The 27,182-nt window shown below is 44.7% G+C and overlaps 2 long non-coding RNA genes across 2 annotated transcripts; both read right to left on the reverse strand.

The window, feature by feature from the left end:
- Window positions 1–4,037: 4,037 nt before the first annotated feature.
- LOC138224945 (uncharacterized) lies at window positions 4,038–5,117 on the reverse strand. The gene is made up of 2 exons (XR_011183449.1): window positions 5,020–5,117; window positions 4,038–4,137 (listed from the first exon to the last, which is right to left on the reverse strand). It is a non-coding gene; the product is annotated as an uncharacterized lncRNA (long non-coding RNA).
- A 16,986-nt stretch (window positions 5,118–22,103) lies between these two features.
- LOC138224978 (uncharacterized) lies at window positions 22,104–23,185 on the reverse strand. The gene is made up of 2 exons (XR_011183504.1): window positions 23,088–23,185; window positions 22,104–22,203 (listed from the first exon to the last, which is right to left on the reverse strand). It is a non-coding gene; the product is annotated as an uncharacterized lncRNA (long non-coding RNA).
- Between the last annotated feature and the right edge of the window lie 3,997 nt (window positions 23,186–27,182).

The following is a 27,182-nucleotide window of genomic DNA, read 5'->3' on the forward strand; positions in this document are numbered from 1 at the left end:
GTCCGGATCCAGTGGAAGGCCGATCCACTCCGGGTTTTCCGTAGCCGGAAGTCCGGGTCCGGTGCAAAGGCCGATCCACTCCGGGTTTTCCGTAGCCGGAAGTCCGGGTCCGGTGCAAAGGCTGATCCACTCCGGGTTTTCCGTAGCCGGCAGTCCGGATCCAGTGGAAGGCCGATCCACTCCGGGTTTTCCGTAGCCGGAAGTCCGGGTCCGGTGGAAAGGCCGATCCACTCCGGGTTTTCCGTAGCCGGAAGTCCGGATCCTTTACGATGCACGCAAGACTACGTTACAGATCACCGGAGTACATTACACAGGCAAATAAAGAGAAGGTACGCACAGCTTTCATGTTGTGATACTTAGACATGGTTTGGAGACGTTCCCTCGTGTGTATTTTGAATTATTCAAATGCGTGTCGCTTCAATTTGGAAGCGCATCATTTCAGTGCATGAGCTTACCCGTTATATTGGGCGAGATTTCACACGGATAATCAAACAAGAACGAGTTTGCCCTGGAATCCATTCCACTGCCCAACCTGAAAGTCAGAGCATGAGAACGGACGGATTGTATGGCGATTGTGGTGTTGCTCGACCACATCAATTAGGCGAGAAGTACAATCTGCTACTACGACATACGGTCTAATTATTCAATTTTCGATTATTTCTCATCTTTAGGCTATTTATACATCTAATAACGAGCAAGTATAATGATTAAGCCAATGATACATTATATTTTAGATTCGGTTCAGCAGTATTGAGCAGTAAAATAACATCAATTTGTCTACAGGAAATGTCAGAATTAGAAGTGTTATAACAACAGAACAAAACAAAAACAAACGTAAGGTTTCTGGGCTGCTTTGAGAAAGACCATTATCATCTATATTACTTTTAAATCTATGCACACTGTGTATCTTTACCGGGTCGATTCAATGTACAATTTTGTACTGACGCCTTAACCTTATTATTCATACAAAATCTGTTTGACAATAGTCATGTTTGATTCCACTCACTTTCCCCAAAGAGGTGCTCCAAAATAGTTTGACAAGATATTGTGAGATTGCGAGAGGGATCTGAAGTATTTATTAGTACAAGTATAACTCAATTGTTTTCCTTGTAGTCTAATAAAGGTTGTAAATTCTTCCATAGTTTCTGATGGGCTACTGTTAGTTTCTTAAAAGCATCAATACCTAGTTCCTGAATGATTAAATTAGGGAAACATACATCACCTACTTTGCTTAATTTTGTAAATAATACTGTCGGTATCGGTATTAGATGCTCTAAACCCTGTAGCATTTAGGCCTCCTTCTGCCCGTGTTTGACAAATAGCAACCATGAATAAAGTTTTTTTTTTATTTTACTAAGGTAGAGAACATCAAATCACAAAATCACCTTTTTGAAAATCTTAATACCAAGATATTTAATCACATCTTTTACATGTATATTACGTACGGAGCAGACACTTTCCAACAGCCACCAGTTCACTTTTCTGATATGTAAAGAAAGACCAGATACAGAGGAAATGACTTGTAAAGGCATTTAATTGCTTTGTCCACCTCTGTGTGCTTTCTCAGAGAGAGAGTTGTATCCTCAGCCAATTGGGAACACCTGTCATCTCTTTATCCTGTACTTGAATACCCTGAAACTATTTGTTATAGGGGTGTAAGCAGTGGGAAGAGGAGTGGGCTCGTGTCGAATTGCCTTACCCGTTCCCAATCTGCAGGAGGTCCCACGACGGCAGGTAGCTGCTCCAGTCGCTGGAGCTCAGTTCGCTGTCGAGGGAGGACGAGGGCTCTGGCTCGGGGGAATCACGGCTCCACAGCTCCTACCTGTTGCAGAGTGTTTCTGCCCTCCCGATGGCCTCTGTGTTTTAGAAGGATCTGTCTCTTTTCGCTTGCTTACACCACAGGTTTCATCGACGATAGTGTGCATCCTGAAGCAGTGAGTTATCGGTCTTATTTCTACTGAGAAACAGTTCAAGCACTCACAAAACAATAACCAGGAGACAGTGTATGAAAAAGAATTGTAAGACTTGCAGAGTAGATTTAAATAGACAGTGGATGTCACACTGCGTGCTTGAATATCAGAGATTCAATTCATTCTTTCCTGTAGGTTAACTTCCTGTTTGACATTGTTCCGCTGTCACTTCTTCACAAACTCATAACTCGCCGTGTTCAATTTTGTGTTGAGTTACAGGAACCTCAGCATCAGATGAAATCCTCTTCAGCGCCCCAGGGAGACTGGGGGACTTGCCAGATTTTCAGCTTTATCACTGGGTCCTTTGGCTCAGGGCTGTTGAGCAAAGTGCTCCCCTCTGCTGGAGAGCCACAGGGGCACTACAGAGCGGCCTCGTGTTCCCTGCTCCCGCCCGTGCCTGTGGACGGCCAGTGTGACCGCGCGCGAGACAAAGTAGTGCATTCGTGGTGTAAATACAGAATGTTCACTAGCTGACCTAGGAAAGTTACAGAGACGGGAGTATACGTTCTGAAATAATGTGAACCACTGTTACTACACACAGACAGACTACTTAAAAATCATGTGGCTTTTTAAGGTCGTTTTGTCTGCCTAAAGTACGTTAGATTTGTCACAGCAAAGAGTTTGAATACTTACAGAATGCAGCAGCTAGAATTGTTACTTGGAGCAGAAAGAATGACCACATAACCCCCATACTTCTCTCTCTTCATTGGCTTCCTCTCAGGTACAGGGCGGACTTCAAACTCCTTCTACTTACTTACAAGGCTCTCAGAGGTCAGGCACCTGTCCTGCCTCGCAGGGATGCTGCAGAGGAGAAATACTGTCTGTCATGGGCTGGGCACCATGTGAGTTGAATGCTGCATCAGTGCCATGGATCCAAGAGGGGCATCATGGATACAGCTGTCGTTTGGGAGGATTCTGCTGGTCTGCAGAGACCTGCATGGGGTACTGACATACAGATAACGTGATGGATGGATGGATTAATACCCGCATTCATTTCTTTCTTTTTTTTTAATGATATAATGTTAGCAGGCCCAAAGGGGTTGGGCAGCCAGTTGACCTTGGACCCCTAGAGGATTTTATTCTCCTTACTGAGTCTTTGGTTCCTTTCCTCCATTGTCTTCAGTTCTGTATTCACAAAATGTATATTTACCTGCATTGTTAAGCGCCTTGGGGCAACCTTGTTGTGAAAGGCGCTATATGAAAATAAATTGAATTGAATGGAATGACAGAGTCACGGCTTTTCCAGTTTCCTCTCCTATTATCTTCTTTATCTGCACTCTAAAACACAGTGAAACCTTGAACCTTTCAACTGGACCACTGCCGTTCTACATCACAATAACTCTAACTAGGACGGAGACTTGAATGGGATGAAAAAGGAAAAGGCATTATTTGCAGGAAGAAATTAAACTGTTCCACCTGATCACTTGCTAAACAAAGTGATTCACTGGAGTGGAGGCGGTGAAAGCTTTGTGAATCAACTTACAAAAGGATACATGTAAGAAACGTGGCTCCCATATTTAACCCTTGAAAAATCTATGAGTGTTATGTGGAGGTGAAAGTATTGTTCAATTATTCTAATAAAGCTCACTCAACTAAGACCCAGAAAAGTACCTCTCACCTAAGAGGAAATACTAACAAGTAGGATGCTAAAATGAAAAGCATTAAAAAGTGAATGATCTTCAGTAGCTGAAATGATTATTGAGCTCTGGGTCACAGTGCTCCTGAAAAAAAATCAAATTTCAGCAGACACCCAAGGACAGCAGGTGAGCACCATGCTGAGCCAGTGTATAAGTGTATGAATCACAGTTTCAAGGAGCTTTTTTCAGTTTCGTTCCACTGATCGGCCAACACGGGGGGAACTTCAGTCTTACTCGCCCTATTGCATTAAGAAACTGTACAACATTCTCCAATAAGAACTTGCGACCTCACCTAACGAAAAGCAATTTGCGTAGCAGGGAAAGACTGGACTCCTACTGGGGATTTTTGTTTTTCATCCCGATGGTGATGTGCACTATATAGAACGTTGCTGGACCCTCCTCGGGAAGCGGTCAGAGATCACATTAGATGTGTTGCTCAAGCTCTTTATTGTCACGTACAGTAAACCCAGCAGTGTGGTCAGTGCGGGATGTGTTCTGTCCTGACGGCAGGGTCAGCAGCCAGAGGAGACCTGAAACACAAGACGGAGAGGTAAGACATTGATTCCGACAGAGAGAGCTTTCACACCGGATTACTGACAAGAGGAGCAATAAGAGAAGAGTTGTAAAGACACGCCGAAGAGAATATTCTCATCTAAGAGGAAATATTAACAAGTAGGATGTTCAAATGAAAAGCATTAAAAACTGCATGATCTTCAGTAGTGAAATGATTACTGAGCTCTGGGTCACGGACAGCAGGGGAGTGAATGAGTTGTTTATTTTGTTTCCTGTGAATTATGTAGAATTCACAACGTGTTCCAATTGTACAGGAAAACCATTGAGAGCAGATTCACTTCTTCTGCACCAGAATGAATGATTTCCATCTTCACTCTAGGGTATTGTACTTTACAGCACTGTATTGTATTCTGCATATATGTCTGTTATGTACACATTTTCTTTCTCACTTTGTCTCTCTGTCCATTTGTATCAGTTTGTTGGAGAGCACCATCACACCAGCATCACAACATTTATTCTACTGCCTTATTAAGCAAATGTCTACTAAATTATTTTTATATATAAAACATTTTTTGACATGATATACACAAATGGCTAATTATACTTTCTGATTATATTTCCATCTTAGAAATGAAGCATTTCTCTCCTGCAGTTTGAGGTTGTTAAATAGAAAACTGGATCACTCCAGGGCCGAATCTTCTCCCTCTCTTACACTCTCTTACATTCGTTCACGAATGATCACAAGAGCAAACACATAGACTGGCTTCTCACAAAGTGTGTCGATGACACAGTCCCGGTCAGCTTACTAAAGGACCCAGAAAATCACCACGGGCCAGTCTGAACAGTTTCACGGAATAGTCTGTTGACTTCTCTTGTTACAAGAGCAAAACAATACTCACTGATTTGAGGATAATTGCGCCATCCCTCCAGCCTACTGAAATGAACCGTCAGACTGCAGAAGCTGTCAGTGACTACAGGTCCTTGGGACTGGTCAGAGAAACCTGAGATGAGACAAACGTTGTGAGACCATTTATAAGCTTGTGACCTCAAATTAAACGGAAGTCAGACATTTTCAAAGGGGGCAACACTGCGGCACAGTGGTTAGCATCGCTGCCTCATAGCACCGGGGCCCTGGGTTTGATTCCAGGGGTGCTGTTTGTGTGGAGTCTGCATGTTTGTTCGCGCTGCAGGGGACACCTCACCCCCACAGACACAAACTCACACCACAACACAATCAACCCGCCAGTATCAGTTTGTGTTCAGTGCTGGGGAGGTGCCTTGTCCTTGCAGAACAAAAACAAGGTGATCAGGACTGATGGCAAGATTCAGGTATTCAAGTACCCAGTAAATCCAGGGCTCAAATGGGGGAACTGTTTCACGAGCTACACAACATCCTCACACACGATGACAGAGCCTTGGAAAGCCGTGTGGAGAGTGAGGTGCTCGTACCCAGCCGGAGTTAAAAGACCACGCATTGAGCAGAGCAACTGAGCAAAAGCACACTATTGATCTACCCAACCCAGAAAAGCACACATCTCTGTGATACAGAGGCTAAGGCAACATGTGAGTAAAGGATTTTGAATCAGCAATTGTGCTGATGAGCCAGTCAGCAATTTTTCAGAAACAGCAAACATGTCGTCAGCCTCCAGGAGCTGCAGAAGATTGTGAGATATAAAGGAGTGAAACCAGGGCAGGAGAAACTGATTCCTCGTGTAGGAAGCTGAGGAAAAAGATGCACACCCTGCAGACTGAAAGGAAGACAGCACAAACTATCAGTAATGTCAGCCTAGAAGAAAGTGTAGTGCAGTGTGTTGCAACTAAGTTTTTGTTCAATATTTGTTTTGTCTGAAAGAGACTGTTTTGATCAGATACATGCAATACTATTTCTTTCTCATTCTCTGTCTTTGTATGTCTTATTTGGATCACACCATAAAGTTCATAACCCAGCCAGTTGCTTTGGCTCTGAAAGCATCCCTCAGCAGGGACAGCCCTGATCCCCAAACACAGGGCTGCCCTTCCCACTGCCCGTCTGCTCTCTGCCCAGTGGAAGTAGCGTTTCTGCCCCGCAGCTGTGTGAGAGAAGATGACCTGAGAGCACTAACCCACCTCTGGAGAGGGAAGAGTCTCAGCTGGAAGGGAGGAGGAGCTGCCGGGCTGAAATGATGGAGAAATCTTTTAGAATCAAACGTCACCTGGCTCAGTGTTTAAGCTGTAGTACATGATCACATTAGATTATTAAAACATGCAGACTGCCATTTCCATTCTGTACAAACAAAGGGTTTTCCATTGTAGAAAACACCACTGCAAATCCAAACCGGAGTGCACTGGGACTGCAGTCCAGAGAAACCCATCATGTTACAAGAACTGGAGGCCATTTCACACCAAAACTGTACAATAGGATTCTTTCTGCACACCCAGTACTGGGGGCTGTGTCAGAGGCTCCTCACCGTTCTGTGATGATTTTAGACGTCGAATCGGGCAGGAGGCAGGCGCTCTTCGGGAGCTCTGGTCGCGTGCTATAACTCGGACCACGCGATGGCACAATTGCTTCCTACATACAAACAGAGACTTCAAACAACAAAACCCAACAAGAAATCTGTGCACACTTGGACTCCTGCTTCAGCTGAGGAGCTGTCACGCACACACCTCCTGTGTGGGTAGTGTTGGCCGTAGGACGTGTTGTTCACAGAGAGAAAAAATACACCATAGCAAGTCAGCATTCAAACAAACCAAAAGGCCAGTTTTATTGAAGTTGACGCAGCTGGCCACTCAAACACTCACTGGGTCTCTTCACCAGGTATCCACACAGACAGCACCCCAGGAAACCAGACCCATGAGAACAGGGGCAGAGCATGCAGACTCCACACAGACAGCACCCCAGGAACTAAATCCAGGCTCCCAGCGCTGCCACCCACTGCGCCGCCATCTCTCACCTCCACTTGCAGATCATGACGCAACCGGAGACCGGAGACTCCTCACTCCTGCAGTAACACACCCCAGCAGGAGGAGGCGCCGACGGACTCGCTCATGGTGCAGTGAGCCCAGCGGTGTGAGGCTGGTGTCCAGCGCTGATGTGTCCCTGATAGTCCTGTCCCACAGCCTGCGAGTCACCGTTTCTTCCACAAAATACTCCAGCCAGCGCTTTTTAGACTCAAGTTTCTTAAGTTTCTGTTTTTCTCGGAGATTAGATTAAAAAAGCCGCCTGTTGACCTGCTGGAGGTCAGACCCGCTCCGGCAACAACTACTGCAGCTCCGTTGCCCCGGCAACCACGTTTTATTTAACAAAGTAAAATAAACACAGGAGACAAACAAGACAAGAGAGCTCAGAAACCCACAGACACGACGGCAGTGGGTTTTGTTTCTGTGTCGAGTTGATAAACCAGGCAGGACGAGCGCTGCAAACACACTAGAGTACACATAACACAATCAGGGGTACACAAGACTCCTGCTTTTTACACAAACAGGTTCAACAGGTCAATCAAGAGCAGGTCGGCACAGCTGTCATGATGTCTCATTTACAAAGAGTCTGAAGATTTGCTCGTCTCTTCCCAGAGCACCTTCACTCCGGAGAGCAAGAAACAGCTCCTGCCGAGTCCGTCTTGTAAGACAAACATAGAAATCCGTGACACGGTAAATACACTGACATTGTATAATTAATTCTGATGCTCAATCAAATCTGCGGAACATGTGTGGAGCACAGTCCAGAGCACTATAGAGACTACATTTCCCACAAGCCCTGTGGCGACTTCCTTTTGACGTAATCGAGTCGCGTCTTTTTATTTTTAAATATAACAACAATACATGCCATAAAAACAAGAATACATATAACACAGAGTATAGTCAGGGGTACATACGATAATACATGTACATGTTATGGAAAAAGATTAAACAAGTAATCTTGTTTAATAGTAAACAAAAGCAGATGAGGTCCGTCCATGTTTCAAATTGTCTGTACAGACGCATTTACATCCGTTTTAAAGTGTTTAAACATGGGTCTCCTCTCACAGCATTTCGTTAATTATTATATCGTGGAAGTATCATTTTTTTTAAATACAAACGATATTTTCATATTACTTTCAATAGGTTTAAAATGTAGTATTATTTAACTTCTTTAAAAGTAATGTCAATATTAGTTTCCTTCTTTACGTTATCTTTCAGAGTTGCTGTCACAAACGTCACAGTTATCATCTGTATTGATTTTCAATCTCTGCACAACGAGGATCTGTACGGAGGCGCTATTGGACTCGCCGCCATAGACTCGTGTATCTCTGTCGCCGCCCAGTGGACATTTCTCGAAAGTGCAGTTCTTTTTAACTTTTTATTGTAGCAATAAAAATAGATACAATACAAACAAGAGTATATTTATAGCACATCAATAATTCCATCAGGGGTACATAGTATAATATATTTACACTTCTGAAAAAAAGATTAAACCAGGTAAATAAAGATAAGGGCTGATATAGTCTGTAAATACACTTTTACATCTATTTAAAATGTTCTAACGAAGCTGCCCGAGGAAAGAACTTACTGTTTTGATTACATGAATCAGAGATTGTGACTCTGCCTTTAGCTTCCCATTCCTTCCAAACAATTTCAATTTCACACCTCTGGTTGTGCCAGAGGGTCCCCAGCACTGCTGTCACCTCTTCTGTACTCCTCCTATGCTAACAGCTGTGTATCTACTGCTGACTCCGTGAAAGGAATCAAGACTCCAGATGATCCCACCCAAATAAAAAAAAAAATTCTGGAGTGGAAGGAGGTCTCTGCTTTAGTCGGCTGGTGCCGTGAAAACAACCTCTAACTCTATATAACTCCAACTGCCTGTGTCTCAGGAAGCCCTGGTCCGTTTGTAATGGAAAACCGTTGAGAGCACTAGAATGACTGATTTCCATCTTCACTCTAGGTCACTGTGCTGAACAGCACATTACTGTATTCTGAATATGATATGTCTGTTATTTACACCTTTTCTTTCTCACTTTGTCTCTCTGTCCGTTTGGATCAGGTATTTGGAGAGCACCACCACACCAGCCAAACTACCCAAACAGTTGCTTAGGCACTCAAGTGGACTTGATCAAATTAAACTTTCCAACCTAAACAGGAAAATGACAGTTTAAATGGATTCTACTGCCTTATTAATCATATTTCTCTTCTAAATTCTTTTAAAATAAAAACAAATATTTCTGACATGATACACACAAATAGCTATTTTTATACTTTCTGGTTATATTTCAATCTTATAAATGAAGCATTTCTTTCCTGCGGTTTGAGGTTGTTAAAGAGAAAGACCCCATACTATCACAACCCCCTTTACAGGCTGGTGAAAGAGGTGAAATGAGGTAGCGGAGGTGTAATTGAGTCGGACAGCAAACTCTCACCTGCTGCTTGCCAGGACAGGAATCTTACAAAGGTCCCCTCCTCCCAGGAGGGTCACAGTAACAAATACTAAACACGAATGATTACAGTTCAGGGCCCCAGCACTGCCACCCACTAAAATAAACATGACACACAAGAGAACCCATAAGACAGTCATAGAAATCCATGACACGACAAACACGCTGAAATGGTACAATATAATTAATTCTGATGTTCAATCAAATCACCGAAACACGTGGGCAGTGCGGGCCAGAGAACTACAGAAACTACATTACCCATACGCCCCGTGGGCGACTTCCTTCTGACGTCATCGACTCGCGCCTTTTGAACGTCATTTTAATTTTTGGTTTATTGTATTTATTTTGTATTTTGTATCCATGTACAATACATTCATTCATTACTCTTGTTTGCAAGGCAATGTATTCTTTGCTGTTGAAAATGCTTAAATATTTTTAAAATTAAAATAACTAATACGAACATTACTAACGGTATTTTAATTAAAAAAAACTTTCGGTGAAATTTTGCTGAATGACCACCAAGCGGCGCCATTGGCACATCATTGTAAGAATAATCATTTCTAAGAAATTTTCCAGTTTAATTCCACTGACCGGCCATCAGAGGGGCACTTTACTCGTCCTGCTGCTTCTCTTGAATGAATAATTGCTTAAATTATTGTCTGGTTAAATTGTCTGGTGCTAAGTATTTGTAATATAGGATTGCTCATGTCTGATCTGGAACCCGAGATGGAAGTTTAACATGTGTGATTCACTGAGGTGGAGGGGTGGGAAATGACTGAAAGAAGTCTTGCCATGCTGTATTATTAATAGTAGTAGCAGTATTGTCATATTAACACGAATCCTCAGACTCACTAACATCTCCAATAGAACGACAATCTCACACATCAAATATTAGAGGACCCTTCCTTTATACCTAAAAGCTTTCAGTTGTTGGACAATGAAAAGAGTGCTTGCAGGAATCTAATTACTGTTGTTATAAACTCATTACAAGCTAATTGTCTCATTTCTTTTTTTTCTTTCTTCTCTTTTCAGCAGCAAATAAACCCATTACTTGATCCCTTACATTTCAAAACGCTCTGAATCAAACCAACAAATCGGGCATAAATTTATAAACCATGTTTTTGAGAAACTAGCCTTAAAATCAAAATGACTACATTCATATGAAACACACTCAGAAACAATATCAAATGGTTTGATACAGAGTGCAGAAACAACTGAAGAGAACTACCAGAACTAAAACAACACCACACCACTCTGAACTGCGCCTCAGATACTGTGAGATGGTTAGACACTACATGCACACCCTAAAGAAGATAAGCACATACACAAACAGACAACTCTCAGACCACAAAAGGCCTGTAGCCAAGACACAGTCAACAACGCTTGATCCAACTGCAGCTCAGACCTGCAGCAAAGCCTGCTCAAACTCCCCAACCTCGTCCTGACGGCCGGCTGTTTCCCTGAGGCCTGGAATCAAGGACTGATCATGCCCGTCTGTAAGAATGGAGACAGACTCGACCCCAACAGGTACCGGAGCTTCAGTGTGAACAGTAACCTGGGGAAGGAACTCTGTCGTAACTTGAATATCTGATAACCGGCCCTCCTTACTGAGCACAATGTCCTGCATTAGAGTCAGACTGGCTTCCTACCAAACCGCCACACATCCCATCACATTCACACCTGGGCACTGCCAGCCCATCTGGACCCAGAACAGCAGAGCCTGGCATTGCTGGAGCAGGACTGTCACACCTGGGCACTGCCAGTCAATCTGGACAAGACCAGAGTTATGGTTTTCCAGGAGAAAGCCAGACCTCAGGGAAACAGGTACAAATTCACACTGAACAACAACACATTGGAGCACACATCCAGCTACACATATCTCGGTCTCACCATCAGCTCTTCTGGGAGTTTTGACCTGGCACTAAAGGCACTGAGGGAGAAGGCACTCAGGGCTTTCTACGCAATAAGAAGGAGGCTCTTCAATGTCAACCCACCAACAAGAATTTCGCTCCAAATATCTGAAAGTGTAATCCAACCCATTGCCCTATACGGCAGTGAAGTGTGGGGTCCCCTCACAGACCAGGAGTACACTCTGTAGAAACTCTAATCAATCTGTAGAAACATCCGCCTTGCGCAGAGAAAAACAGCTAACAGCGAGTGCAGGGCTGAATTAGGCCAGTACCCACTATTGATAAACATACTGTCACGCCCTCTGCAGCCAGAGGGCGCTCCTTCTCTGTCCTGTCCCTAGTTTCCGGTCTGCTGTCCTTCCTGTCCCTCTCTTTCCCTTGGGCTATATATTTCCGGGTCTTGCACTCTGTCCTCGCTCAGCATTGTTGTTCGGATGTCCTGAGACCCGCCTAGCACCAGGGCGCCCCACGTCCGCTCCCTGAGGGCATAGGTTTCTATACGGCATTCCTGAACTCTTTGCACTAATGAGCCCGAAGCCTCTTTCCCGTCTCGCCGCTACGCATATGGGTCTTTTTCCGCTCTCCTGCTCCCTACGGTTAGTCCCTTTGGACGTCCGTGACACATACAGAACAGAGTAATCAAACACTTGTTACACCTGAGAAACAGAGGCCACAATTCATACCACCACTAGGCCCTGCTGATCCCAGAGTACAGCTGGTCTTGACACCAGTCAGTCTCAGGACAGCACAGCTACAGCAACACCAATCACAATCATCCAAATGCGGAGGGGACTGCAGTCCAGAGAAACCCAGCATTTGACAAGGACTGGAGGCCATTTCGCACCACAACTGTAGAACAGGATTCTTTCTGCACACCCAGTACTGGGGGCTGTGTCGGAGGCTCCTCACCAGAAGAGACTTGCATTCCTGTTGGCTCCTCTCGTTCTGTGATGATTTTAGACGTCGAATCGGGCAGGAGGCAGGCGCTCTTCGGGAGCTCTCGTCCCGTGCTATAACTCGGACCACGCGATGGCACAATTGCTTCCTACATACAAACAGAAACTTCAAACAACAAACCCCAACAAGAAATCTGTGCACACTTGGACTCCTGCTGCAGCTGAGGAGCTGTCACGCACACACCTCCTGTGTGGGTAGTGTTGGCCGTAGGACCTGTTGTTCACAGAGAGAAAAAATACACCATAGCAAGTCAGCACTCAAACAAACCAAAAGGCCAGTTTTATTGAAGTTGACGCAGCTGGCCATTCAAACACTCACTGCGTCTCTTCACCAGGTATCAGAAACAAAATAAAGGAACAATCTTTTTATCATATCCACTCGCACCTTGCTCTCATTTCCAGACTCCTAACTCACCACTCCCAACAAACCCCAGTGCTCACAACACCCTTTAAATTGGATTTGGCCCATACCACTATGGATACAATAGGTGTAAAACAGAAAATTCAAAAGACAAACAACACATAGCACAGCAGTCCGGACTACTTGGACACACAAATACATGAAACCCTTAACAATTCACAGGACAGACAGTCAGCAGCCATATCACCCTGCAACTCACAACTGGCAACCCACTGAAGCTAAGCAGGTGTGAGCCTGGTCAGTACCTGGATGGGAGACCTCCTGGGAAAAACTAAGGTTGCTGCTGGAAGAGGTGTTAGTGGGGCCAGCAGGGGGTGCTCACCCTGTGGTCCATGTGGGTCCTAATGCCCCAGTATAGTGATGGGGACACTATACTGTAAACAGGCGCTGTCCTTCGGATGAGACGTAAAACCGAGGTCCTGACTCTCTGTGGTCATTAAAAATCCCAGGGTGCTTCTCGAAAAGAGTAGGGGTGTAACCCCGGCATCCTGGCCAAATTTCCAATTGGCCCTTACCAATCATGGCCTCCTAATAATCCCCTTCTATGAATTGGCTACATTACTCTGCTCTCCTCCCCACTGATAGCTGATGTGTGGTGAGCGTTCTGGCGCACTATGGCTGCCGTCGCATCATCCAGGTGGATGCTCCACATTGGTGGTGGTGGAGGGGAGTCCCCATTACCTGTAAAGTGCTTTGAGTGGAGTGTCCAGAAAAGCGCTATATAAGTGTAAGCAATTATTATTATTATTATTATTATTATTATTATTCAGCAGATCGTCTATACCTAGTTGCCATTTTTCGCAATAACATTAGGCTCTGATAACCTCCCCTCTCAGAATTCCAGCACTGTTATGTTCCTCTAGCTAAGCTTCAGGCATGTAACCAGTCTCCTATCTGTTTGCAACCTTTTGACCTTTCTGAGGATCCCTCGGAACAAATAGACACTGGAGTCTCCTCTCATGCAGTGCTGTTAAGACTTAAGCTAGTGGCATCCTACACTATGCTTTGTTCCTTTAGGACCATTTCTCTAAAAATAGTGTTCTCTACCTTTTGTTTCCCCTCCTGTCCACAGCTGGAACAACTGTTTGCTAACAAAGACTGTTTATCTGTCTGGAAAGGTCTCCAAACTGTTACCAATTACAAAAGAAAATCCCCTCAGATACATCTTGATCACTCTCTACCAGATAACACATTTTACAGCAGGCCTGAAACACAAAGGATCTCCAACGACCTTGTCCATGGCAGTCTCGCAACTCGTCCAAATAATTCACATCCTGGGGATGAGCTATTGTCCCCCACTCAACTGGAGTGCCATACCCACTCACACTCAATCTTTCACGAAGACTTGACGCCGTTAACAAGTCTTGAGAATGCCCTGTGAAGCAAAGAACAGGATGTGTTAAGGCTATTCAAAAAGCAAAACTGTAAAAAGGCAGCAGGACCTGACTGTGTATCTCCAGCCACACTACAGCCCTGTGCTGGCCAACTTGCTCCAATCTTTACAGACGTTTTTAAGCAATCATTGTCCCAGTGCACAGTGCCAGACTGCTTCAAATCTTCTGTTATTGTTCCTGTTCCAAAAAAGGACACAAGAACCTGCCTTAATGCCTACAGACCCGTCGCACTAACGTCAGAACTGGCGCGTCTTCCCAACACGTTCGTGTCAGAGTGAGGTGACCCCTCAAACAACAATTATTTCCTGCCTCATATATGACTACGGCACCTAGCAATGCAACAGGTTCTGTTGATCTCCCAGATCCACCAATGCCCACACAGACCAGCGACAAGCATGTGTATCGTATAAGTGACCTTTTTATTTTCTATCCACATTCACCATCAGCCAAAGACACAACGAAAACAGCAGCAACAAAAGGTCCTTCCAAGGGTCATAATGAATCCAGAGGGACGGCAGTCTTTTCTGTCAAGTACCGAAGAGTGGCCACTCGAACGATTCTTCTTCGTACCTGTAAAGTCTTTGATGGCCCCAGTGAACGAGAGGCCGGTCCCATTTCCCCAGACTCCGTTCAGGTTCCACTAGAAATCCTCCCGCGAACTGTATTCCATTCCCCTCAGTTTGGAGCGGCTAGCCGGGCCGGTTTCTCGCTCCTTGCCTTCAGGTATTAAAAGTCTCTGTACAGTACCTCTGTTCCAAAGCCACTGTCTCCCGTGGTCGTCCATCGGTCCTTGCCTCCGCGAACTCGCGCTCCGCAGCTTCCCTTGTGCTGCCTGTGTCGTCTCCCGGGTCTGGTGGGAATCGGGAGCGCGCTCCGTTCCGGCTCAGATGGTTTTATTCCTCCCCTCAGCCCATCTCCCTCAGGGGGTTTTCCACTGTCCCTGTCAGAAAGGGGCTTGCCCAGTATTTTACCAGGAGGAAGCTCGTGTGGCTGAAGAGTGTGAGAGTGCCGAGCTTAGGTGTTATGGGCCCTTATCACTTCTTTGTTCACTCTCCGGGTCGGAGAAACCTGAAAAGAGACAAACGTTGTGAGACCATTTATAAGCTTGGTGACCTCGAATTAAACAGAACAATAGCAACACTGTTCTACAAACCTTTCATTGAAAGGGTTTTCAAACACTGTCCCACTTGCTGGTTTGGCAACATCAGTAGCTGGAATTGAATATGCAGCCATTAGTCTGCCTGGCAAAAAACAACCGGTCTCTCCAGTGGTCTGCATACAAGTGAACACACAAACCCCATACTATTAAAACCCCCTTTAGGGCACACTCACACCACAACACAATCAACCCGACAGACTCACCAACACTGGACTGCAGAAGCGGCAGGAAACCCTTGAGAACATGAGCAGAGCATGCAAACTCCACACAGACAGCACTCCAGGAAACCAGACACATGAGAACATGTGCAGAGCATGTGCGCCGTCTCTCAGCCTTTCACCTCCACATGCAGATCAGGACGCGACCGGAGACCGGAGACTCCTCACTCCTGCAGGAGGAGGCGCCGACGGACTCGCTCAGCCCAGCGCTTACATTTCCCCGACAGTCCTGTCCTACAGCCTGCGACTCACCGCTTCTTCCTTTTCTTCTGCGAAATGTCCACAAAATACTCCAGCCAGCGCCGTTTAGACTAAAGTTTCGGCTTTGCCAGCTGTCTCCCTCCCGGAGGTCAGATCGAAACAACTTCTGCAGCACCGTTTCCCCAGCAACCACGTTTTATTTAACAAAGTAAAATAAACACAGGAGAAAAGTTTGCAAACATGCAGGCAGGATGAGCGCTGCAGACACATGCTGCTGCTCGGGTCCGTCTTGTGAAATAAACAGAATTTTGCACCCCAGGAACTAGACCCACGAGAACATAAGGAGAGCATGCAAACTCCACACACACAGCACCCCAGAAAACTGGAGCCACGAGAACATAAGCAGAGCATGCAAACTCCACACACACAGCACCCCAGGAACTAAATCCAGGCTCCCAGCGCTGCCACCCACTGCGCCGCCGTCTCTCACCTCCACTTGCAGATCAGGACGCGACCGGGGACCGGAGACTCCTCACTCCTGCAGCAACACACCCCAGCAGGAGGAGGCGCCGACGGACTCGCTCATGGTGCAGTGAGCCCAGCGGTGTGAGGCTGGTGTCCAGCGCTGATATTTACCGACAGCCTGCGACTCACCGTTTCTTCCTTTTCTTCTGCATAATGTCCACAAAATACTCCAGCCAGCGCTTTTTAGACTAACGTTTCTGCTTTGCTCGCTGATTAGATTACAAAAGCCGACTGTTTACCTCCTAGAGGTCAGCTCGCAACAACTTCTGCAGCACCGTTTCCCCGGCAACCACGTTTTATTGACAAAGTAAAATAAACACAGGAGAAAAGTTTGCAAACAAGACGGGAGCTAAGAAACACGAGGACAGTGGGTTTGCTTTATGTGCCGGGTCGATTAACCAGCGCTGCAGACACGTGAAATACAAGAAAACATACACACAAGGGAACACATAAGAGAGACAAAGAAATACAAGACACGATAAATACGCTGAAATTGTATTAATATAATTCATTCTAATGTTCAATGAAATCAGCGAAACACATGGGCAGGGCAGCCCAGTGAACTATAGAGACTACATTACCCATAAGCCCTGTGGGCGACACCATTTTGACGTCATCGACTCATACTTTTGTATTTTTTATGAGACCAAAAACTACAAGAAAACGTAACGTAGCAGTCGTATTGTCAGGATACATGCAATAATACATGTACATTTTATGGAAAAAAAGATTCAACAAGGTAAATGCAGATAAGGCCCGTCCATGCTTCAACGTTCTTACAACACAGAAACAGACACATTTCAGAAAGACATTCTGAAATAAAATGTCTTTACATCCGTCTTAAACTGTTCAAACACGGTCTCCTCTCACACCATTCCCTTAATAATTATGTTGCGCAAGTATAATAATGTTTAAAAATACAAACGATATTTTCATCTTCCTTTTCAATGGGATTAAAACGTAACAAATTTATTTCTTTCCGATTTCAAGTCTTTCCGATAGCGCTTTGAGACTCAGCTCCGTGGACTCGTGTATCTCTGTCGCCACCCAGTGGACATTTCTCGGAAGTGTCACCGCCCGCCGGAATTCGGAAAAGTCCCGGGACTGAAGCTGTGACTGGACAAGAGCCTGTCTCCCGCCTCCTGCTGAAATCTCAGCGCCGATTGGACAAAAGCTGCTCACAGTCCGGATCCAGTGGAAGGCCGATCCACTCCGGGTTTTCCTTAGCCGGCAGTCCGGATCCAGTAGAAGGCCGATCCACTCCGGGTTTTCCGTAGCCGGCAGTCCGGATCCAGTGGAAGGCCGATCCACTCCGGGTTTTCCGTAGCCGGCAGTCCGGATCCAGTGGAAGGCCGATCCACTCCGGGTTTTCCGTAGCCGGAAGTCCGGGTCCGGTGGAAAGGCCGATCCACTCCGGGTTTTCCGTAGCCGGAAGTCCGGATCCTTTACGATGCACGCAAGACTACGTTACAGATCACCGGAGTACATTATACAGGCAAATAAAGAGAAGGTACGCACAGCTTTCATGTTGTGATACTTAGACATGGTTTGGAGACGTTCCCTCGTGTGTATTTTGAATTATTCAAATGCGTGTCGCTTCAATTTGGAAGCGCATAATTTCAGTGCATGAGCTTACCCGTTATATTGGGCGAGATTTCACACGGATAATCAAACAAGAACGAGTTTGCCCTGGAATCCATTCCACTGCCCAACCTGAAAGTCAGAGCATGAGAACGGACGGATTGTATGGCGATTGTGGTGTTGCTCGACCACATCAGTTAGGCGAGAAGTACAATCTGCTACTACGACATACGGTCTAATTATTCAATTTTCGATTATTTCTCATCTTTAGGCTATTTATACATCTAATAACGAGCAAGTATAATGATTAAGCCAATGATACATTATATTTTAGATTCGGTTCAGCAGTATTGAGCAGTAAAATAACATCAATTTGTCTACAGGAAATGTCAGAATTAGAAGTGTTATAACAACAGAACAAAACAAAAACAAACGTAAGGTTTCTGGGCTGCTTTGAGAAAGACCATTATCATCTATATTACTTTTAAATCTATGCACACTGTGTATCTTTACCGGGTCGATTCAATGTACAATTTTGTACTGACGCCTTAACCTTATTATTCATACAAAATCTGTTTGACAATAGTCATGTTTGATTCCACTCACTTTCCCCAAAGAGGTGCTCCAAAATAGTTTGACAAGATATTGTGAGATTGCGAGAGGGATCTGAAGTATTTATTAGTACAAGTATAACTAAATTGTTTTCCTTGTAGTCTAATAAAGGTTGTAAATTCTTCCATAGTTTCTGATGGTATACTGTTAGTTTCTTAAAAGCATCAATACCTCTCTAGGAGTAACTCTGGTTACGACGGATTGTTATCAGACGTATCACAAACATTATATCTATTCATAAAATCTGCTTGATTCTACATTTCATCATCCACACCAGTTAATTTGTTGACCCCGCTTATACTATTTTAAACCCAGTTTTCAAAGCACAGGTTTATTTTTTCTCTGTATTCTAGATGATGTATCTATGGGAGGTATGTTTATCTATAAGAGACCACGTGAGGAGAACTTCTTCATGGAAGCTGGCAAGTTTCAGGGGGGTTTCCAGCATCCAAATGACATTCAAGTAAAAAGTCTATACCCGCTAGATCCTGAATGATTAAATTAGGGAAACATACACCACCTACTTTGCTTAATTTTGTAAATAGTACTCTGTCGGTATCGGTATTAGATGCTCTAAACCCTGTAGCATTTAGGCCTCCTTCCCGTGTTTGACAAATAACAACCATGAATAAAGTTTTTTTTTTTTATTTTACTAAGGTAGAGAACATCAAATCACAAAATCACCTTTTTGAAAATCTTAATACCAAGATATTTAATCACATCTTTTACATGTATATTACGTACGGAGCAGACACTTTTCAACAGCCACCAGTTCACTTTTCTGATATGTAAAGAAAGACCAGATACAGAGGAAATGACTTGTAAACGCATTTAATTGCTTTGTCCACCTCTGTGTGCTTTCTCAGAGAGAGAGTTGTATCCTCAGCCAATTGGGAACACCTGTCATCTCTTTATCCTGTACTTGAATACCCTGAAACTATTTGTTATAGGGGTGTAAGCAGTGGGAAGAGGAGTGGGCTCGTGTCGAATTGCCTTACCCGTTCCCAATCTGCAGGAGGTCCCACGACGGCAGGTAGCTGCTCCAGTCGCTGGAGCTCAGTTCGCTGTCGAGGGAGGACGAGGGCTCTGGCTCGGGGGAATCACGGCTCCACAGCTCCTACCTGTTGAAGAGTGTTTCTGCCCTGCCGATGGCCTCTGTGTTTTAGAAGGATCTGTCTCTTTTCGCTTGCTTACACCACAGGTTTCATCGACGATAGTGTGCATCCTGAAGCAGTGAGTTATCGGTCTTATTTCTACTGAGAAACAGTTCAAGCACTCACAAAACAATAACCAGGAGACGGTGTATGAAAAAGAATTGTAAGACTTGCAGAGTAGATTTGAATAGACAGTAGACGTCACACTGCGTGCTTGAATATCAGAGATTCAATTCATTCTTTCCTGTAGGTTAACTTCCTGTTTGACATTGTTCCGCTGTCACTTCTTCACAAACTCATAACTCGCCGTGTTCAATTTTGTGTTGAGTTACAGGAACCTCAGCATCAGATGAAATCCTCTTCAGCGCCCCAGGGAGACTGGGGGACTTGCCAGATTTTCAGCTTTATCACTGGGTCCTTCGGCTCAGGGCTGTTGAGCAAAGTGCTCCCCTCTGCTGGAGAGCCACAGGGGCACTACAGAGCGGCCTCGTGTTCCCTGCTCCTGCCCGTGCCTGTGGACGGCCAGTGTGACCGCGCGTGAGACAAAGTAGTGCATTCGTGGTGTAAATACAGAATGTTCACTAGCTGACTGAGGAAAGTTACAGAGACGGGCGTATACGTTCTGAAATAATGTGAACCACTGTTACTACACACAGACAGACTACTTAAAAATCATGTGGCTTTTTAAGGTTGTTTTGTCTGCCTAAAGTACGTTAGATTTGTCACAGCAAAGAGTTTGAATACTTACAGAATGCAGCAGCTAGAATTGTTACTTGGAGCAGAAAGAATGACCACATAACCCCCATACTTCTCTCTCTTCATTGGCTTCCTCTCAGGTACAGGGCAGACTTCAAACTCCTTCTACTTACTTACAAGGCTCTCAGAGGTCAGGCACCTGTCCTGCCTCGCAGGGATGCTGCAGAGGAGAAATACTGTACACAGCATAGTTTCAGAGGCCTGTCTGTCCTGGGCTGGGCACCATGTGAGTTGAATGCTGCATCAGTGCCATGGATCCAAGAGGGGCATCATGGATACAACTGTCGTTTAGGAGGATTCTGCTGGTCTGCAGAGACCTGCATGGGGTACTGACATACAGACGACGTGATGGATGGATGGATTAATACCCGCATTCATTTCTTTCTTTTTTTTAATGATATAATGTTAGCATGCCCAAAGGGGTTGGGCAGCCAGTTGACCTTGGACCCCTAGAGGATTTTATTCTCCTTACTGAGGAGTCTTTGGTTCCTTTCCTCCATTGTCTTCAGTTCTGTATTCACAAAATGTATATTTACCTGCATTGTTCAGCACCTTGGGGCAACCTTGTTGTGAAAGGCGCTATATGAAAATAAATTGAATTGAATGGAATGACAGAGTCACAGCTTTTCCAGTTTCCTCTCCTATTATCTTCTTTATCTGCACTCTAAAACACAGTGAAACCTTGAACCTTTCAAGTGGACCACTGCCGTTCTACATCACAATGACTCTAACTAGGACGGAGACTTGAATGGGATGAAAAAGGAAAAGGCATTATTTGCAGGAAGAAATTAAACTGTTACACCTGATCACTTGCTAAACAAAGTGATTCACTGGAGTGGAGGCGGTGAAAGCTTTGTGAATCAACTTACAAAAGGATACATGTAAGAAACGTGGCTCCCATATTTAACCCTTGAAAAATCTATGAGTGTTATGTGGAGGTGAAAGTATTGTTCAATTATTCTAATAAAGCTCACTCAACTAAGACCCAGAAAAGTACCAGAGTATTCTCACCTAAGAGGAAATACTAACAAGTAGGATGCTAAAATGAAAAGCATTAAAAAGTGAATGATCTTCAGTAGCTGAAATGATTATTGAGCTCTGGGTCACAGTGCTCCTGAAAAAAAATCAAATTTCAGCAGACACCCAAGGACAGCAGGTGAGCACCATGCTGAGCCAGTGTATAAGTGTATGAATCACAGTTTCAAGGAGCTTTTTTCAGTTTCGTTCCACTGATCGGCCAACACAGGGGGAACTTCAGTCTTACTCGCCCTATTGCATTAAGAAACTGTACAACATTCTCCAATAAGAACTTGCGACCTCACCTAACGAAAAGCAATTTGCGTAGCAGGGAAAGAGTGGACTCCCACTGGGGATTTTTGTTTTTCATCCCGATGGTGATGTGCACTATATAGAACGTTGCTGGACCCATGTGCAATTGGTGTCATTTCTAATCTAGAGGTCAAAGCTGTGAAACTTTCAAAGAGATGGAAGATCTCTTGCGAGACACCAATTCACAGAAGGGGCTAATGAGATCTTTGCTTGAAGTCTCATTGTGCTGCACTATTTCATTTTTCAGTGGGCACGACTCACAGGCATCTAAAATCATCTCAGTGACGGACTAAACAGGCCTCTCGCAAAGACTCTGGAACGGACACAGACCTTATCGTCTCTGCTCCTCGGGAAGCGTGCAGAGATCACATTAGATGTGTTGCTCAAGCTCTTTATTGTCACGTACAGTAAACCCAGCAGTGTGGTCAGTGCGGGATGTGTTCTGTCCTGACGGCAGGGTCAGCAGCCAGAGGAGACCTGAAACACAAGACGGAGAGGTAAGACATTGATTCCGACAGAGAGAGCTTTCACACCGGATTACTGACAAGAGGAGCAATAAGAGAAGAGTTGTAAAGACACGCCGAAGAGAATATTCTCATCTAAGAGGAAATATTAACAAGTAGGATGTTAAAATGAAAAGCATTAAAAACTGCATGATCTTCAGTAGCGAAATGATTACTGAGCTTTGGGTCACGGACAGCAGGGGAGTGAATGAGTTGTTTATTTTGTTTCCTGTGAATTATGTAGGATTCACAACGTGTTCCATTTGTACAGGAAAACCATTGAGAGCAGATTCACTTCTTCTGCGCCAGAATGAATGATTTCCATCTTCACTCTAGGGTACTGTACTTTATAGCACTGTATTGTATTCTGCATATATGTCTGTTATGTATACATTTTCTTTCTCACTTTGTCTCTCTGTCCATTTGTATCAGTTTGTTGGAGAGCACCATCACACCAGCATCACAACATTTATTCTACTGCCTTATTAAGCAAATGTCTCTACTAAATTCTTTTTATATATAAAACATTTTTTGACATGATATACACAAATGGCTAATTATACTTTCTGATTATATTTCCATCTTAGAAATGAAGCATTTCTCTCCTGCAGTTTGAGGTTGTTAAATAGAAAACTGGATCACTCCAGGGCCGAATCTTCTCCCTCTCTTACACTCTCTTACATTCGTTCACGAATGATCACAAGAGCAAACACATAGACTGGCTTCTCACAAAGTGTGTCGATGACACAGTCCCGGTCAGCTTACTAAAGGACCCAGAAAATCACCACGGGCCAGTCTGAACAGTTTCACGGAATAGTCTGTTGACTTCTCTTGTTACAAGAGCAAAACAATACTCACTGATTTGAGGATAATTGCGCCATCCCTCCAGCCTACTGAAATGAACCGTCAGACTGCAGAAGCTGTCAGTGACTACAGGTCCTTGGGACTGGTCAGAGAAACCTGAGATGAGACAAACGTTGTGAGACCATTTATAAGCTTGTGACCTCAAATTAAACGGAAGTCAGACATTTTCAAAGGGGGCAACACTGCGGCACAGTGGTTAGCATCGCTGCCTCATAGCACCGGGGCCCTGGGTTTGATTCCAGGGGTGCTGTTTGTGTGGAGTCTGCATGTTTGTTCGCGCTGCAGGGGACACCTCACCCCCACAGACACAAACTCACACCACAACACAATCAACCCGCCAGTATCAGTTTGTGTTCAGTGCTGGGGAGGTGCCTTGTCCTTGCAGAACAAAAACAAGGTGATCAGGACTGATGGCAAGATTCAGGTATTCAAGTACCCAGTAAATCCAGGGCTCAAATGGGGGAACTGTTTCACGAGCTACACAACATCCTCACACACGATGACAGAGCCTTGGAAAGCCGTGTGGAGAGTGAGGTGCTCGTACCCAGCCGGAGTTAAAAGACCACGCATTGAGCAGAGCAACTGAGCAAAAGCACACTATTGATCTACCCAACCCAGAAAAGCACACATCTCTGTGATACAGAGGCTAAGGCAACATGTGAGTAAAGGATTTTGAATCAGCAATTGTGCTGATGAGCCAGTCAGCAATTTTTCAGAAACAGCAAACATGTCGTCAGCCTCCAGGAGCTGCAGAAGATTGTGAGATATAAAGGAGTGAAACCAGGGCAGGAGAAACTGATTCCTCGTGTAGGAAGCTGAGGAAAAAGATGCACACCCTGCAGACTGAAAGGAAGACAGCACAAACTATCAGTAATGTCAGCCTAGAAGAAAGTGTAGTGCAGTGTGTTGCAACTAAGTTTTTGTTCAATATTTGTTTTGTCTGAAAGAGACTGTTTTGATCAGATACATGCAATACTATTTCTTTCTCATTCTCTGTCTTTGTATGTCTTATTTGGATCACACCATAAAGTTCATAACCCAGCCAGTTGCTTTGGCTCTGAAAGCATCCCTCAGCAGGGACAGCCCTGATCCCCAAACACAGGGCTGCCCTTCCCACTGCCCGTCTGCTCTCTGCCCAGTGGAAGTAGCGTTTCTGCCCCGCAGCTGTGTGAGAGAAGATGACCTGAGAGCACTAACCCACCTCTGGAGAGGGAAGAGTCTCAGCTGGAAGGGAGGAGGAGCTGCCGGGCTGAAATGATGGAGAAATCTTTTAGAATCAAACGTCACCTGGCTCAGTGTTTAAGCTGTAGTACATGATCACATTAGATTATTAAAACATGCAGACTGCCATTTCCATTCTGTACAAACAAAGGGTTTTCCATTGTAGAAAACACCACTGCAAATCCAAACCGGAGTGCACTGGGACTGCAGTCCAGAGAAACCCATCATGTTACAAGAACTGGAGGCCATTTCACACCAAAACTGTACAATAGGATTCTTTCTGCACACCCAGTACTGGGGGCTGTGTCAGAGGCTCCTCACCGTTCTGTGATGATTTTAGACGTCGAATCGGGCAGGAGGCAGGCGCTCTTCGGGAGCTCTGGTCGCGTGCTATAACTCGGACCACGCGATGGCACAATTGCTTCCTACATACAAACAGAGACTTCAAACAACAAAACCCAACAAGAAATCTGTGCACACTTGGACTCCTGCTTCAGCTGAGGAGCTGTCACGCACACACCTCCTGTGTGGGTAGTGTTGGCCGTAGGACGTGTTGTTCACAGAGAGAAAAAATACACCATAGCAAGTCAGCATTCAAACAAACCAAAAGGCCAGTTTTATTGAAGTTGACGCAGCTGGCCACTCAAACACTCACTGGGTCTCTTCACCAGGTATCCACACAGACAGCACCCCAGGAAACCAGACCCATGAGAACAGGGGCAGAGCATGCAGACTCCACACAGACAGCACCCCAGGAACTAAATCCAGGCTCCCAGCGCTGCCACCCACTGCGCCGCCATCTCTCACCTCCACTTGCAGATCATGACGCAACCGGAGACCGGAGACTCCTCACTCCTGCAGTAACACACCCCAGCAGGAGGAGGCGCCGACGGACTCGCTCATGGTGCAGTGAGCCCAGCGGTGTGAGGCTGGTGTCCAGCGCTGATGTGTCCCTGATAGTCCTGTCCCACAGCCTGCGAGTCACCGTTTCTTCCACAAAATACTCCAGCCAGCGCTTTTTAGACTCAAGTTTCTTAAGTTTCTGTTTTTCTCGGAGATTAGATTAAAAAAGCCGCCTGTTGACCTGCTGGAGGTCAGACCCGCTCCGGCAACAACTACTGCAGCTCCGTTGCCCCGGCAACCACGTTTTATTTAACAAAGTAAAATAAACACAGGAGACAAACAAGACAAGAGAGCTCAGAAACCCACAGACACGACGGCAGTGGGTTTTGTTTCTGTGTCGAGTTGATAAACCAGGCAGGACGAGCGCTGCAAACACACTAGAGTACACATAACACAATCAGGGGTACACAAGACTCCTGCTTTTTACACAAACAGGTTCAACAGGTCAATCAAGAGCAGGTCGGCACAGCTGTCATGATGTCTCATTTACAAAGAGTCTGAAGATTTGCTCGTCTCTTCCCAGAGCACCTTCACTCCGGAGAGCAAGAAACAGCTCCTGCCGAGTCCGTCTTGTAAGACAAACATAGAAATCCGTGACACGGTAAATACACTGACATTGTATAATTAATTCTGATGCTCAATCAAATCTGCGGAACATGTGTGGAGCGCAGTCCAGAGCACTATAGAGACTACATTTCCCACAAGCCCTGTGGCGACTTCCTTTTGACGTAATCGAGTCGCGTCTTTTTATTTTTAAATATAACAACAATACATGCCATAAAAACAAGAATACATATAACACAGAGTATAGTCAGGGGTACATACGATAATACATGTACATGTTATGGAAAAAGATTAAACAAGTAATCTTGTTTAATAGTAAACAAAAGCAGATGAGGTCCGTCCATGTTTCAAATTGTCTGTACAGACGCATTTACATCCGTTTTAAAGTGTTTAAACATGGGTCTCCTCTCACAGCATTTCGTTAATTATTATATCGTGGAAGTATCATTTTTTTTAAATACAAACGATATTTTCATATTACTTTCAATAGGTTTAAAATGTAGTATTATTTAACTTCTTTAAAAGTAATGTCAATATTAGTTTCCTTCTTTACGTTATCTTTCAGAGTTGCTGTCACAAACGTCACAGTTATCATCTGTATTGATTTTCAATCTCTGCACAACGAGGATCTGTACGGAGGCGCTATTGGACTCGCCGCCATAGACTCGTGTATCTCTGTCGCCGCCCAGTGGACATTTCTCGAAAGTGCAGTTCTTTTTAACTTTTTATTGTAGCAATAAAAATAGATACAATACAAACAAGAGTATATTTATAGCACATCAATAATTCCATCAGGGGTACATAGTATAATATATTTACACTTCTGAAAAAAAGATTAAACCAGGTAAATAAAGATAAGGGCTGATATAGTCTGTAAATACACTTTTACATCTATTTAAAATGTTCTAACGAAGCTGCCCGAGGAAGAACTTACTGTTTTGATTACATGAATCAGAGATTGTGACTCTGCCTTTAGCTTCCCATTCCTTCCAAACAATTTCAATTTCACACCTCTGGTTGTGCCAGAGGGTCCCCAGCACTGCTGTCACCTCTTCTGTACTCCTCCTATGCTAACAGCTGTGTATCTACTGCTGACTCCGTGAAAGGAATCAAGACTCCAGATGATCCCACCCAAATAAAAAAAAAAATTCTGGAGTGGAAGGAGGTCTCTGCTTTAGTCGGCTGGTGCCGTGAAAACAACCTCTAACTCTATATAACTCCAACTGCCTGTGTCTCAGGAAGCCCTGGTCCGTTTGTAATGGAAAACCGTTGAGAGCACTAGAATGACTGATTTCCATCTTCACTCTAGGTCACTGTGCTGAACAGCACATTACTGTATTCTGAATATGATATGTCTGTTATTTACACCTTTTCTTTCTCACTTTGTCTCTCTGTCCGTTT

This window comes from Lepisosteus oculatus, chromosome 24 (genome assembly GCF_040954835.1).
Source record: "Lepisosteus oculatus isolate fLepOcu1 chromosome 24, fLepOcu1.hap2, whole genome shotgun sequence".
Lineage (NCBI taxonomy): Eukaryota > Metazoa > Chordata > Actinopteri > Semionotiformes > Lepisosteidae > Lepisosteus > Lepisosteus oculatus.